The sequence below is a fragment of the Pyxicephalus adspersus genome, chromosome 1, assembly GCF_032062135.1.
Source record: "Pyxicephalus adspersus chromosome 1, UCB_Pads_2.0, whole genome shotgun sequence".
Classification (NCBI taxonomy): domain Eukaryota; kingdom Metazoa; phylum Chordata; class Amphibia; order Anura; family Pyxicephalidae; genus Pyxicephalus; species Pyxicephalus adspersus.
The window spans coordinates 1,328,107-1,344,104 of record NC_092858.1 but is presented as its reverse complement, the minus strand read 5'-3'; the positions used below and the strand labels follow the sequence as shown (position 1 = coordinate 1,344,104).

The following is a 15,998-nucleotide window of genomic DNA, read 5'->3' as shown; positions in this document are numbered from 1 at the left end:
ACAAAATTGGTCTGTAGTGAAGCTATTTTCTATTTGGGGGTTGGCTTGCTGTTGCACCTTCTGTTCACCAGTTTTTGATTTCATTTTCTTCAATGTGTATTGTGTGTGTCTATCTGTCTGTCTGTCTGTCTATCAACTTTTTCTTTGTTTTTTTTTGTTTTTTACAGGTTGATAGATGATTCACCTGTAACTGGGTCTTTATAAGCACATTGGTGACAAGCCATATGGATGTTGTGAGTAGTTAAAAGACATTACAACAGTTCATTCAATAATTTATAGGACCCAAGCTTCAGGATCCATGATTCAAACGTCAAAAATGTTTTGGATACTCTACAAAACTGAACAGGAGAGAAGTCATTTCCGTGGTCTGAAAGTGGCAATGGCTTCATAGTAATGTCACAACCCATGGTGATAGAGGAGTAATAATTTTAGTATCAATTTAGAATAAAGGATTTACAATGAAGGCAAAGCATAGCACACAAGCTTGACAATTGAGAAAAGCAATTACTGTGTTCTGATTACAACAAAGATTTTAAGCAAAGGGCTGACCATAGTACGCACAAGAAGCTTCACACTGGTGAAAAGGTAAATCAGTGTTTTGAATGTGAGAAATTTTTGTTACAGAGAAAGCAAAACTTACCAGTCAAAAGATGGCTCACCCTGGTGAGAATCTGTATCAATGTTCTGAATGTGACAGCACTTTTTCAGAAAGGGTTCACTTTTTTGTACACCAGAGGATTCACACTGGGGAGAAACTGTATAAATGTTCTGATTGTGATAAAACTTTTTTAACAGAGGCAATCCTTATCACACACCAGGAGACTCACACGGGAAAGAAGCCATATCTGTGTTCTGAATGCAATAAAGCTTTTAAAACAAAGGCAAACCTTAACATACACCAAAGGGTTCACACTGGAGAGAAGCCATTTTGGTGTTCTATATGTGGCAAAGAATTTACGAGAGAGGCAAACCTTAACAGACACAAGATGATTCACACTGGAGAGAAGCCATTTCCGTGTTCTGAATGTGACAAAGAATTTACAACAAAGTCACACCTTAACATACACAAGATGAGAAGCCATTTCCGTGTTCTGAATGTGACAAAGAATTTACAACAAAGTCACACCTTAACATACACAAGATGATTCACACTGGAGAGAAGCCATTTCAGTGTTCTGAATGTGACCAAGAATTTATAACAAAGTCACACCTTAACATACACCAAATGATTCACACTGGACAAAAGCCATTTTGGTGTTCTGAATGTGATAAAGCTTTTAAAACAAAGGCAAACCTTATCAGACACCAGAGGAGTCACACTGGAGAGAAGCCATTTCGGTGTTCTGAATGTGATAAAGCCTTTCAAACCAACAGAGAGCTTAACATACACCAGAGGAATCACACTGGAGAGAAGCCATATCTGTGTTCAGAATGTGGTAAAGCTTTTAAAATAAACAGATTGATTCACACTGGAGAGAAGCCATTTCAGTGTTCTGAATGTGACAAAGAATTTACAACAAAGTCCCACCTTAACATACACCAGTTGATTCACACCGGGGAAAAGCCATTTCAGTGTTCTGAATGTGACAAAGAATTTACAACAAAGTCACACCTTAACAGACACCAGAGGAATCACACTGGGGAGAAGCCAGATGGTAAACACTAGAGAAAATAGTTATTAGTCTTCTCAAGATGACAACACTGACATCAGATCATTGAACACAAAAGAGATCACAAGGGAGCAAAGCCATTATGTATTCTGAGTTGTAATTTTATTATTTGCAGCACATCAAATGCCATCAAAATGAGAAATAAAGTGAGTTTCTAAAACAAAAAAAGGATTGTCTTAAAATGTTTACCATTCCAGACAGACATGTCAGGCGTGTATCTTGTCTCTGCCACGTGGTTGCTCACCTCCAAAGTGTCAGCTTTTCCTCACTAAAATGTAGGTATCCCTCTCCTGCGCATGTCTGCAGTTCTGAAGCTGGGCGTGCCTCTGTTTGTTTCTAAGCTTTATCAATTCCAAACAATCAGAAGGTAGCCTCTTGATCATCCCTGTTTAGCTATTTAGCTTTACTAGTTCTGTGATCTAGTTCTTGTACCTGTTGCCTAATTCAGTGGTTCCTGTGTCCAGCACTTGTGTTAACCCCTTGTTGTCCAGTCTGTTGGTTCCCAGCCAACTTCCCTGTGCTGTTCCAATGTTCCTGTCTGTGGATATCCCTGCATCACCTGTACCTCCTCTTGCTTCCTGTGTTCCCTGTGCCCGCAGTGGTATCTGTGTCACTGCAGTCTGTCTTCTGGATTCCTGGTTGTTGACCCCTGGCGTGTGACCTGACCTCTCTTGCTTGCTGCTTGCCTCAACCCCGGCTTTTCTTGGCTATGCTTCTGCATTGTGATTTGGTACCGTGCTTTGCCCACTTTGGTGTGCCCGAGGACCGCAACCTGGCAGTAACCAGCGGCGGAACATCCTCACCATCGGAGGCCCTGGAGAAAACCTGGTTACTGCTTAGACCCTGGGCCTCGGCCCTTCTCAGGGCTCCCACCACCTCCGTGCAAGCCATGACACCCCCTAGTGGTCCTGTCTCTCGGTGCGCGACACAAAGCCTTAAACTGATTTTGTGAAGCCTTAAACTGATTTTTGTGAGTCATTGTACATCATGCCTTTGAACTTTGTAACAATATGTATAAAATGATGGTGCTATATAAATACAAGATGATGATACCTATACTAATAATAAAAATCAAGAGAACTCCACGCACCAAACTCAAAACATTGCTGTGTATAACAATATTATTACAACTTCTCCTGACGGACTGGAGTTCTTCCGACTGATTTTTTCTTTTTCTATGCTGGGTGAACAGGTCTTTTTTTCCAAATATAAATTGCACTTCTTGTACTTTTAAATTATATAATGTTACCCAGACAGTGTACTTTTAGGGAAGATTTAAAATTACATATTTTATGCACTCTGTTTTAACAACTTAGCTTTGCTTTTCTGAGTAGTCTGTAATTTATTTTTCTACCCATTGACTCAGTACATCTCTTATGTTTCTCTTTTCTGTAATAGGCCAAGCTGCAGGGCTGTGGAGTCACAAGATAAAGTTTTTCTCAAGAAACATTATTTAAAAATATATAAAAATAAATTGATGATTTGTCAAATATTATGTTTTTTACTTTATGTAATTAAATATAATTAAATATTAAATAACTTTATTTCAGGGATTTATACTAAGTTTTAAGATGATATTAAATGAAGAAATTTTTCTTTCTTATCCTCATTGACATACTACATGTATGACTAGTAACACATATTTACAACTTATAGTACTGTAATTGATGTGCCCCATCAATCCCCTGGGATTCTGATTCTTTTGAATACTCCCTAATATACCTCTAACTGTAAGTACCAGACGACATGTTCTTGTTTCCTCTATCCGACGATATGTTTATGATTCCTTCATGAATACCACCACCATGAGCTTTTGATATATTACCTAGTGTATTAGTCAGTCTTTATAGCATAAAATGTTAGGCTTTATGCAAGCTCTACACTTAAATATACATATTTATTCTGACTATACAGTCATTGTTGGATGTCCCGAAGTCCTCTGAGGAAGCCTCAAACTGAAATGCTTCTGCCAGATCCTCTTTCATAGAAGCACTGTATTGATTATTTTTAGAGCTGAAAATAGTCTTTCAACACTGACTTGGGTGGGTGAGATTGCTGTTCTAGCCACATCACTAATAATCTCAGGATGAACAAGGATGGCTTGTTCTACAGTCAGTTTTGATGAGCGATCATACTTTTCTACTTTTAATTCTTTAAAAATTTCCTGCTGGAATTTTATTTTTCACGCATATTTGCTTTACTGTTGAAAGTTCCATTTTGTCCAAGTAGGAATCAAAGTCTAATTCTTAATTTGAAGAGGATGATCCTGAGTTACCAGTGCTTATAGCTTCACCCAATGGTGGTGTTTCAGGAAGTAATACCTTCATACGAATTGCTACACCATAGAGGGCCTTTTTTGCAGTATCAGTCTGTTCATCACACAAAATTCGGCTCATTGGATCAACATGAATAGCAGCTAACAAGATTTATTTAAGATGTAAGATTCTCTCTTATTGTTCATTGAAATACAATCAGCTCTTAACCCTCCACTTTTTTTGTATTTTATTTCTATTCAATAAGCAGTCAAATACAACAATAAAACAGTGGATCATACAAAGCAAGAAAATGCCAGAAGTAAACATTATGCCCTCAGAGAGTGCAACGACTGGTTACTGAGGAATTTTATAATTAACATAAACAGAAATAAAACCAGAGAGAAAGGGGGAGAATGGGGAGGGGGGACTGAACATACAAATAATAATATGGGAAGAAGATGGGGGGGGTGGCATTAATGACCAGACAAAGTAGGGCTATATACAATATCAATAAAATTAGACGGGAGCAAGTCAATCATCAGCACAATAATTAAAATACATCATCAGCCTTGTGAACCCCACACATCACATAAGCAAAGATAAGCTTGGGAGGCAGTATGCTCTATCCAGTAAAACCATGTCTTACGGAATTTATCTGATCTCCATTATCTCATCATTATCTCATTGATCCGTCTAAACCTTTGGGGCAGAGTAGGAGGATTAAGTTGTTTCCACAATGTGGGAATGCATCCTTTCACTACATTTAAAAGATGTTTAAGCAGTGAATAATTATACTTTTTCCTAGACCATGCATTCAATGTAAGAGTGCCAATTCAGGCCTGTCACAAATATTCACATCCACCAATCCCTCAACAATATTCACTACTTGTGACCAAAAGGGAGCTAACAAAGCACACTCCCAAAATATGTGAAGCAACCTACCTGCATCCACTTTACAGCTCCTTCAGCGGTCATCTTCACTTGGGTACATTTTAGCTAGAAGTGTTGGCACTCTATGAACGGGAGAGTAGTTTACAGTTCAACTCCTGATATGTGTTACTAAGTGCAGCCTTATGACCTGTATATAGGAGTCATTCTTGTTGCTCAAGACAAAATGTAACATTAAGGTCCCTTTCCCACTTAGTAATATATGGCAAGGACGGAGGGGCAAGTTCTGCCACAAGCAATTGGTAAGCTAACGACAGGGTCCCACACATTGGGCCAGTGGCCACACAGACACCGAAAGGGGACGCAGAAATTGAGTGGATAGAGGGAGGGGTCGTAAAAAATAGCGCAGTTGAATGCTATGCCAGGTATTCAATTCTGGGGGGGGGGGGGGGGGAATACTCAGCTTGAAGGTCAGAAACAGTCATCCACTCTGAGCTTTATAGAAAATGGGAGGCTCTAAAAACCCCAAGTTCTCTCATCAGAGAGGCCGGGCTGGAACCTGGAATGTCCTAGAATAGGGGACATAGGCGAGGGGTAAACATCTAGCCCAGTTGCATTAAAATGTTTCTGTACCATACTTCCCTATTAAGGGAAGTTTCAAGACATGATTAAAGTATATCAGGCAGGGTCCACACAGTTCCAGCTAGTGGAACTGGTGAAAGTGCATTCTCAAGTACAACCCAGGTTTCTGGGCACCGTTCCTACACTAAACAGTCTCACAAAAAGTACAGACTTCTGTTACACTAGAGGGTCCGGGAAGGCAATAGCACCCTTCAATTGGCAATTGAAGAATCTGCTTCTGAATACGTGGGCCAACCCCCCCAACAAGACAGAGAAACTCTTGTCTAAATTTACACAATATTTGCTGAGGCACATGAAGTGGGAGTGTTTGGAGTAAATAAAGTAGATGGAGCATCGCGTTCATAAAATATACATCTGCTGAACCAGGAAAATGAGTTCTGTCTCCAGCGTTGTAAATTTCTCCTAACTGTATTCAAAAGTGGTAGGAAATTTAAATTGACTAGTGAGGACAAGTCTCTAAAGATCTTGGTCCCTAATTATGATATAGCAGAATTTGCCCATTTGAAAGGAAAAATTGGGACAACGCCTCTACCATCCCATCTGGAAGAGAAATAGAGAGCACTTCAGATTTTTATAGATTGATCTTTTATTTGGACAGACTAGAGTATTTGTTAATTTCTGCTAATAGATTGGGGAGGGAAGATCTGGGAGAGGAAACATAAAAAAGTAGATCGTCTGCATAGACAGAAACTTTGTGATCCAACTTTAGAACACGAGGTGGGGGAGGGAACAACCCTGCCGCGTGCCATTGCCATTCACATCATTCACTTTAATCTGAGCAGTTTAAAGTATGGAGATTCAATCGACAATACTAAAGACTGGAGATATTCTGTGATTAAATCTGCTTTAGCGTGATCAGGTTCCCCTGACCTGGTGGCATCCAGATTGTACAATTTAGCATAAAATACCCTGAAGGTCTCCTCCATGTCTGAGAAAGTATGGACCAATCCACCGGAAAATGAAGGAACACTGGGGATATATATGTTCTCACCCTCTTTTCCCTAAAAGCTTAGGCCAGCACTCCACCACACTTATTAGAATATTCATAGTAATATCCTTTGTACTTGGTTAACATAAATTTAAATTTGAAACGGAGCAGTTTCCTGATACGCTCCCTGGTAATTATGATTTGTTGCTGGATCTCCACCGTGTGTGGTTTTTTGTGAGTAATTTCTAATATATGTAAATCTGACAGTAATTGTTTCAGTCTTGCTTCCCTCTCTATCTTATGGCCTTGCTAGGTGAAAACACCACAGATATAGCATTTGTGAACTTCCTCGATGGACAGTGGATTATCCACGGGCCCGTTCAATTTAAAAAGAACTTGAGTTCAGTCCCAATTTTTGTGTGTCCCTTTGGAGACTCCAACGAAGAATCATTCAGCCTCCAGGAATAAGCTGGGGTGATGTTTGCAACGATAACGAGATCGGGGCATGGTCCAAAATTGATATCACACCTATTGTAGAGGATATGATCTTGGGTATGGAGAAATGGTCTATATGAAAAAGGTCAATTCAGGAATAAGATTTGTGCATGGAGGAGTAGAAGGTAAAATCCCTCTCAGCTCGGTGAAGGATAAGCCAAACGTAGACAAATTGATGCATATTCAGAAGGTGTTTGATCTTTTTGTAGGGCTGCATCCGGCATAGCCGATGCTCCCCTAGTCACATCCACAGACGGAGGGCCAAATTGAATCCCCCCCTGACAATGAACATGCCTTTACTGAATTCTGCAACCACTGCCAGTAGATTCCAGAAAAGTAATTTGGCCAGTGTTAGGGAAACATGTTGGAATAGATGCAGCAGCATTTATGCTTTTACTGTATGAACCTATAATGGCCACAAGGTGGCACTGCATAGAATTATTGTTACTGTGTTCTGTTGTTATGCTGGTGTCTCTCTATTGTTTTTCTTCTCTTTCTTCCTACTCTCTACCATTTTATTTTATTATATTATCCTTGCGTGTACCACAAGTAAAAGTATGCTCACAAGCTGCTTTGTGGAAGCTTCCTGAATGTGACCAGTAAAGGATCACTACAAGTATCTACAAGTACAAGTAGGACAACAGCTGTGTGTTCAGTCAAGGAATTCAGACAGAGATGGCTAGCTGCTCAGCCATTAAACTAGCAGTGACTAAACTGAACAATGGGAATTATCAGCTGTGGAACTTTAAAGTTGAAATGCTGCTATCCAGAGATGACTTCTGAGACATTATTACTACATACAGACCAGATAATAATCACCAGGAATGGAATAGGAGAAACAGACAAGCAAGGGCAACAACAAGTACGTTGGTGGAAGATGACGAGCTGCTAAGGGCATGTGGGATGCATTGCAAAAGTTGCAAGAAAGATCCAGCCTGAACAGTAAGCTGTTCTTACTAAGGAAATTGTGCAAATTGAGGCTAGGCACTGGAATGAACATGCAGGAGTACATAAATGCAATGCTGGCAGTTGTGGCACAGTTCCAGGCAATTGGAGAAGATATAAAAGACAGCCACGTATCAACCATATTGCTATGCAGATTACATGAATCATATTGTGCACTGATAAATGCTCTGGAAACAAGGCCCTGACACTGAACTGACACTAGAATTTGACAAAAACAGACTCCTAAACTAATACAGGCACAGAAAGGAGCAAGCAACAGACAGCACCAAGAGTAATACTGAGGCAGTCTTAAAAACCCAAAGATACAAATGCATACAGGAAAGAGAATAGAGTATGCTTCAGATGCAAGAGGCCAGGACACCTTAAAAAAGACAATTGTTCAGTATGGAAAGCTGAGCAAGTGGCAAGAAGTTCTAAACGAATAGTAAGCCCTGCAGTAAATCACAGTGACATAGATTAACAGCATGGAACTTTTAAAATAACAAACAGTCCGCCAACTCAGAACTGGTATATAGATTCAGGAGCAACTAGTCACATGACAAGTGACAAAAACTTCTTTACAGAGCTTGATTTAAATAACAAAGAAACTAACTTTTAGATGGAAATAGTATATCTGCTGAAGGAATTCGGTATGGAATTCTTACCTGTATCATTGCAGGCGATCACAGTCTGACTATACCAGTAATGGATGTTCAGTATGTTTCTAAGCTAGAAGGTGGTCTCTTATCTGTAAGGCCCTTGGCAACTAAAGGACTAATCACAAAATTTCAAGGTGAGAAGTGTACTATCCAGAATGGAGAAAATGTGATGGCAATAGCCATAGTGGATAAGCACCTATACAAACTGGACGTGGTAAGGGAACAAGCAAGGCTTTTAAAATCAAAAACAACACGGATAATACAGTTAAGCGATACAAAGTGAGACTTGTAGCCAAAGGATACTCTCAGAAATATGGAGAGGATTATGGTGGGACATTTGCTTCAGTAGTTAAGCACACTACAGTTAGGACATTACTCACTGTAGCAGCCACAAAGAAACTGCAGATAAAGCATTTTGAAAGCAAAACAGCTTTCCTACACAGTGAGTTAACATATGATATCTACATGGAACAACCAGAAGGATTCGAGAACCCACAAAGGCCAAACCTAGTCTGCAAACTCCAGAAAGGGATCTATGGACTCAAACAAGCAGCTAGGAATATGAAAATCAATGATATCCTCACAAAGGTGAAATTTCAACAAAGCTGACCCCTGCTTATATACTAAGAAAGTGAGTAGTAGGTGGATCTTTGTGCTCATATATGTGGATGATCTGCTGGTATGCTATGAGCAAGAAGGGGATCACATTGAACTAATGCAGTCTGTGAATGAGGACTTTGAAACAAAAGATCTAGGTGGCAAAAAACATTACCTTGGTATACAGATTGACAGAGAACCGGACAGCAGATACCTTCTTAACCAAAATCACAAAATACAAGTAATTGAAACCTTCGAATTGGGCCAGAGATACCAATGACTGAAAGTCTACTAGTGGTCACTTGTTTCTACTCACTGGTGGACCTATTAGCTGGACAAGTAGAAAACAGTCAACAGTATTGCTTTCGTCGACTGAAGCAGAATATGTCGCAGCAGCACAGGCAAGCCAGGAGCTACTTCGGCTAAGAGAACTGTTAGTGGACCTGGATCAAAACCAATACAGATCTTCGAAGACAACCAAGGTTGCATTGCACTGGCGCAGACTGAGCGAGTCAACTCAAGAACCAAACACATTGATGTGAGGTATCATTTTTTGAGGGACGTACAGGAACAGAGACAACTTGATCTACAGTACTGCCCAACTGAGAATATGGTTGCAGACATATTTACAAAGCTCCTACCCGCAACCAGACACTTGTTTTGTTGTTTGTTGAATTGTTAAAGAAGATCGGTTTGACAGATTAAGCCCCTCGCTGTTGAAAAGGTGTGTCGGAATAGATGCAACAGCATTTTTGCTTAAACTGTATGAGCCTATAATGGCCACTGGCACTGCGTAAAATTATTGTTACTGTGTTCTGTTGTTATGCTGGTATCTCTCTAAGTATGCTCACAAACTGCTGTGTGGAAGCTTCCTGAATGTGATCAGTAAAGGACCACATCATCTAACAAAATAAACATTTACAAAGGTAAATGTATGAGAATCGACTGTCCTTTTAATCATGACATATCTGCCCTCAGGATCTTGAAGAAGAAGGAGCAGTCCTAAGTAGTGAAGTGGTACTCCACAGAGGCCCACCAACAGCAGCAATGGATATCAACAAATATGTGAACCCACTCCAGTGCTCCAAACATCAATAGTACAAATAGAACAAATCTCACACATTAGAGGAAAATCTCAAAAATAAGAGGAAAAAATATAACTTCATGAAGAGCACAAACACAGCAGTCCATCTAGAGCACGTAATAACTAGATAATCTGGAGAGACTGCTTGAGGTCGTCCCTCCACAGAGGCACAAACATCAGATATTAAAATACTGGTTTGATAAGTTCAAGGCAACATGTATTAAACAATATGCAAAAAAAAATGGCTCACATAATCTGGCAGCCAACTACAGTATATAGAACTATAAGGAGTCCATTCAGTGGAAAGGAAAAAAACTCTCACCATACAGCTATCCACGCAAATGAGGTGGAAGCTGGGAATGTCTGTGTAAAACAAAAGTAGAATCATTTCTGGTAACCAACAGATGAAATGGGTAACCCCATCTATATGAGGCCTGTGCAGTGCAAATGGCATCCAACAAGGGTCGTACTACACAACATATCCTCAAGGTATGGCTGGATGATTCCGGCAAAAGCTGAACCGTTGCCCCATCGAAGTCCACAGGACCAGTTCGCCACCCCTAGTGCATTATATTTTTATGCATTATATTGTAAAAATTAACCTAACATTGCACATCTCCTGACAAAAACATATTAACATTGCGGGGCCCATTGAGCAAATGTGGGCGAGCGGTTCAAAAAGCTGTAAAGGATAGCTGTGACAGTTGTGACTATTGGTAGTGGCTTCTGGGATACCCTGAATCCTTATATTGTTTCTGAGATTTTTATTTTCATTATCTTCAGTACGCAGAGACAAAGATGTAAGTTGTGATTTCATAGTGGCAGAGGTACATTCTAAGGCCCTAATGTGAGTTTCTACATTGGACTAAGCATACTCAAGATCTGCCATCCTGGTATCAGCAGTGGAGATTTGCTGCCACAGACCCTCTAGATCACGTTTTATTGAGTTCTCAATCCAGGCAGCCAATGCATTACCAACTCCAGCAAGGTCATCTTTAGATGAGCTGGCTCAGCATATTTTCAAGATGTACAGAGGAGCAGGCACTTACTTGTGTCTAGGTGACTAAAGCATCATGAGTATGGGAGAGAGAGGGCATGCATCTGGACTGGTATGTTGTCCAGGGGAAATCTGTGCTGTGCCAGGTAAAACATTTTCAGGCTTAGTATCTGCTTGTGCTGTGGTGCACTGCGGCGCCATCTTAGATCCAGAAGCCGCCTCCGGGGATTCAGCCGTGGGCACGAAAAACTGCAGACGATTGCGGGTCTTTTGAGATTTAGAAGAGCGGGCCTCCTATGAGACATGAGCAGGGGTTGACCGGACTGAGAAAAGCCATTGGTAGCACAGAGCTCATGAAGATTACGTGCTCAAGCCTCCATAGCGTGACCATGCCCCCCATCCCTCCACTTTTGTTAAGGCAATATATCAAGCTCTTTCATTTCAAAAGAAATTTACCAGGTGTTAAGTCTTCAGAATGCAACCTTATGGTGACAGAAAGGGATTCGAAAGTAGATTTTCCAGTGCTTTTATTTGTGTCCACTGGCTTTCAGTTAATAAAATATTTTCATTGTTTAGTTCTTCAACAAAGTCTTTTAGTTCAAGCAGACACTTTACCATCAAATAAGTGCTTCCCCAGCATGTTGTTTGATCCAAAATGGTTCTTTTTCCTGCACGTCTTTTCAAAATGGCATCTGTTTTAGGGGCCCTAGCTGCAACAGTTACTAGCCTCAATTTGCCAATTAGAGTAGCTGCATGACGATCTTTCAATCCATCTCTTATTGCAAGTTGCAGAGTATGCACAACGCATATGTTGAATAGTAGTGCGCTTAGATGATTCTTTAACGATGATATCCAAAATGTTACTATTCTCTTTGCTTTCACTTTCTCCAATACTTGTAGAACTCTTCCTTTAATATCTCACTTTCTTCATCTACTTTCTTCAGTTTCTCAATTGCGCTGAACATATTAGAAGCATTATCTGTCACAATAGAATCTGTTCCTTTTTAATTTCACAATTTTCTAGAACATCCTCCACTAACTTGGGTGATGTTTACTCCTAAGGTTAGTGTTATTGTTTTATTATTTTCAACAGATATAACATTAATAGCAAATTAATTGACTCTGTGATGTGTGCATGCATCCATTTTTATCAAGACAAAATGTCCCTTCAGACCTTTTCGTAGTTCTTCCTTTTTACATTTGGGCTCTTCAGTTATGTTTCTTTATACTTTCTCTTTCCAGTGAAACATCAAGTTTTTTAGCCATTTCTCCATTTAGGACTAAAAAGGCTGGCTGTGAAAAGAAGGATAGTGGTACACTCTTCTTTACTACGATTTCGAAAATATGGTTTTTGTTGTTGTGTTTTGGTCTCCAGTAAATTTCTGAACATCCCAGAAGTAGATGGAATATTTTCATTGATATTGTTCTCATTCACAACTTCTAATACTTTTTTATGAAAACGCTGCAAGTGTGTTTTCAAATTTGATGCTCTTATAGGTACATTTTTGTTAGACCAACTTGCATCACGTTGTTTTTCACCATCTTTTTCACTCATCTACATTCATTTTTCATAATCTACATTGGCACACATAATGTTTCCCATCACTTGATAATGTAAAGTGCTCATAAACAGCTTTATCGTGTTTGTTGACAGACTTTTTGCTATTGTAAAATGGAATGCCGCGTTCACTAAAATATAAAATATGGTATACTAACTAGCATATTCTTTGATTTAAATACAAACATACACATAGTCCTGCACTATTGCAAACATACATACAACACAGCACTATACACACAAAGAAGCTCTGCACTAAACTTAGACATAATTTGTCCTATACAGAAAAAAACATGCTCATATATACTATTTTAAATTTTTACCTAGAAACATACACATAATATGCACTATACATAGACATTCAAACATTCGAGCACCATACACACAAACATACACAGTTTTATCCAGAAACATGCACACAGCCTTCCATCATAGTACACACAAGCAGCCTTGCAGTTTTAAAATAAACATGAACACCTACAGTTGAATCCAAAAAGCTGTACCTCCATGTTCTTCTAAGCTAGTTAATCACATAGAGAAAGGTGAGCAGACGCTGCTGCCCTTATCTTTGCTGATCTGCTGCTGAAGACAGGGCATTGGGAGGCTCTAGGGCCAGGGGGACCACTTAACTAACTTCCTAGTATTAGGTGGTGTGCCAAATGATGTTAAAGTTCAGCCCTGGATGGGACCTATAGTTAGCTACCTCTGGAGGATGTTTCTTGTAAAAAAAATTAGAGATCCAATCTTGGCCCGGAGGAAATATCATTTAAGTTTTTTATTTACCTGAATTTCTTCCTCCACTGTAAAAAGTTTCTCCAGAAGTTCTCTATGATGTTCCTTCAATCTAGAAGTGTTAAAAATGTTTCCAAAGATACACTGGAAATACTAGGGCAGTGGCCTCAACCTTTCTGACAGCATAAAGGTGGCTGTAACATAGTATAAAATGTTGCCACAGCCCGATACATGTACAGCTTACACTACACTGCTATTCTCAGCAGCACCCCTGCTGTCAGCACACTAGCTGAGAATAGCAGAGTAGGTGTAAGAGAGCGGCTGTGCTGTCAGGTGGCAAAGCTGCTGGGAATGGCAGAGAAGTGTAAGCCTTACATACAATGCTCTTCCATTCTCAGCAGCTCCTGTGTAAGAGTGCTACCGCTGGTTGCGCTCCTGCTGTACTGCTCTATAGCTAATGACAGTGTGACGGGCCTCTGGCACTTCTGCCTCTTATCATTTGCAGCCTCCAACTCACCAGCCACGGACCAGCACTGGTCTGCAGCCGGGGGGTTGGGGACCACTGTACTAGGGGATTTAGTATACAATGACTTATAAAACTTAATTTTATATTATTTATTTACATGGTTAATAAATAACCTGGTTCATCACCCCATAGAAATAATTTATGCCTAGACCAACAAAGAGATTTTTCAGCTATAGTAGTCAACAACAGATTTAATTCCGTACGCATCATTTCTATTTTCGATGTCATATCTAATTGAGGGTTCTGTTTATGTTGGTGCAATGGATTTTGGTACTTTTTCCCTTTTTGGATAACAATTTCACAAGACCATGAATAACCTACAAAGGATCTGGTTCTTTAGGGGATTCTTTGTTATCCAGTCAGTACATACCTGATCGGAGTACTCAACCAGAGAAAAAGCCCCATGGTACATTCAGGTGTGGACAGTGCAAGCAATGCAATTGGATATATGAAAACCAGGCACTAACACTGCCTAATGGTTCTGTCCTTAAACTCAAGTATCACGTTAATTGCCTATCACTGGGAATCATTTACCTAATCATGTGTGACAGCGGCCGCTTCTATATGGGTAAAACGAAAAGACCAACTAAAAAATGAATAGATGAACACATTCAATTAAAAATGGGAAAATAATTATTCCAATCAGCTTTCATGTAGGTTCAGAACATAAATGTGATAATAATTGTATTAGATTTGCAGCCCTTGAAAAGGTACCCGCAAATGTAAGGTGACTTTGATAAAAAAAAAAAACTCCTTGAAATGGAAACCAAATGGATTTTTACACTAAAAGCAAACCATTTCCCAGGGCTAAATGATGTATGCAGTTTCAAAACCTTTTTGTAATACTTGTAAGCTTTATGATTTGTACACTACCAGTTATTACCTTTTAAATGTACTGATGGCTCTATTGGAATAGGCATATGATTATGCTATTGCAATATAATATCTCACAATTTACCTTTGATATTTTCTTTATATGCATTACTTGACGTACATATTGAATATGTATGTTATATTATCCACATTGTGGTACTGCTATGTTATTTCTATAATTTATTTATACAATGTGGGGACTGTTATTACTACATATATTCATTTCTTATGGTCACATTCACTTATACCATATCTTATAATACACACTTTATTTGCTTGCTTTACTACATCAGCTATTTTACATTTAATGTGCTTACTGGGGGCTGGAAGTCATTAGGTAACCTAATCCTAACCTCATCCCCATTCACCCTACTCATAAGTCCAGATCTGTTGGCAAAAAATTAACCTCCATACACAATCTTCTCCTTTCTAAGTCTCTGAACTTTCTTGCTCTCACTGAAACTTGGCTTTCCTCCTCTGACTCTGCCTCTACTGCTTCCCTCTCCTATGGAGGCCTGCACTTTACACATACCCCCAGACCTGGCAACAAAGTAGGGGGTGGTGTGGGTCTCCTTCTCTCACCTAACTGTACATACAGAGTCCTTCCTACCCCACCCTCTCTCATTTTCACTTCATTTGAAGTTCATTCTCTCCGACTCTTTAGCCCCTTAGCCCTCATTGTTGCTGTTGTCTACCGCCCCCCTGGCCCAGTATCACAGTTTGTGGATAACTTTGCATCCTGGCTCCCTCACATTCTTTCCCATGACCTGCCCATGGACTACAAAGTCAAGTTACAAAGCTTTAACAGAGGGCTCACTGTCACCAAACAAAATTATTTCTCCGCAGTCATTTCCTCTCAAGCCTCCAATCCATGCAACCTCTTCTCTACAATTGACTCCCTCCTAAACCCCACACCTGCTCCCCTCACATCATCCTTCTCTGCCCAAGACATTGCCACCTACTTTAGAGATAAAATAGACAAAATCAGACATGATGTCTCTGCCCACCGAGCCATTCCAACCATACCCACCCCTTCCACCTGTAAATCGTTACTGGCCTCCCTCAGCCCTGTTACTGTGGATGAGGTCTTAACTCTTCTCTCATCATCTCCGTCTACTACCTGTCCACTTGACCCAATTCCCTCTGATC

The 15,998-nt window shown here is 39.9% G+C and overlaps 1 pseudogene; it reads left to right on the top strand.

The window, feature by feature from the left end:
• Nucleotides 1-495: 495 nt before the first annotated feature.
• LOC140323194 (uncharacterized) lies at nt 496-3,062 on the top strand (annotated as a pseudogene).
• Nucleotides 3,063-15,998: the final 12,936 nt, after the last annotated feature.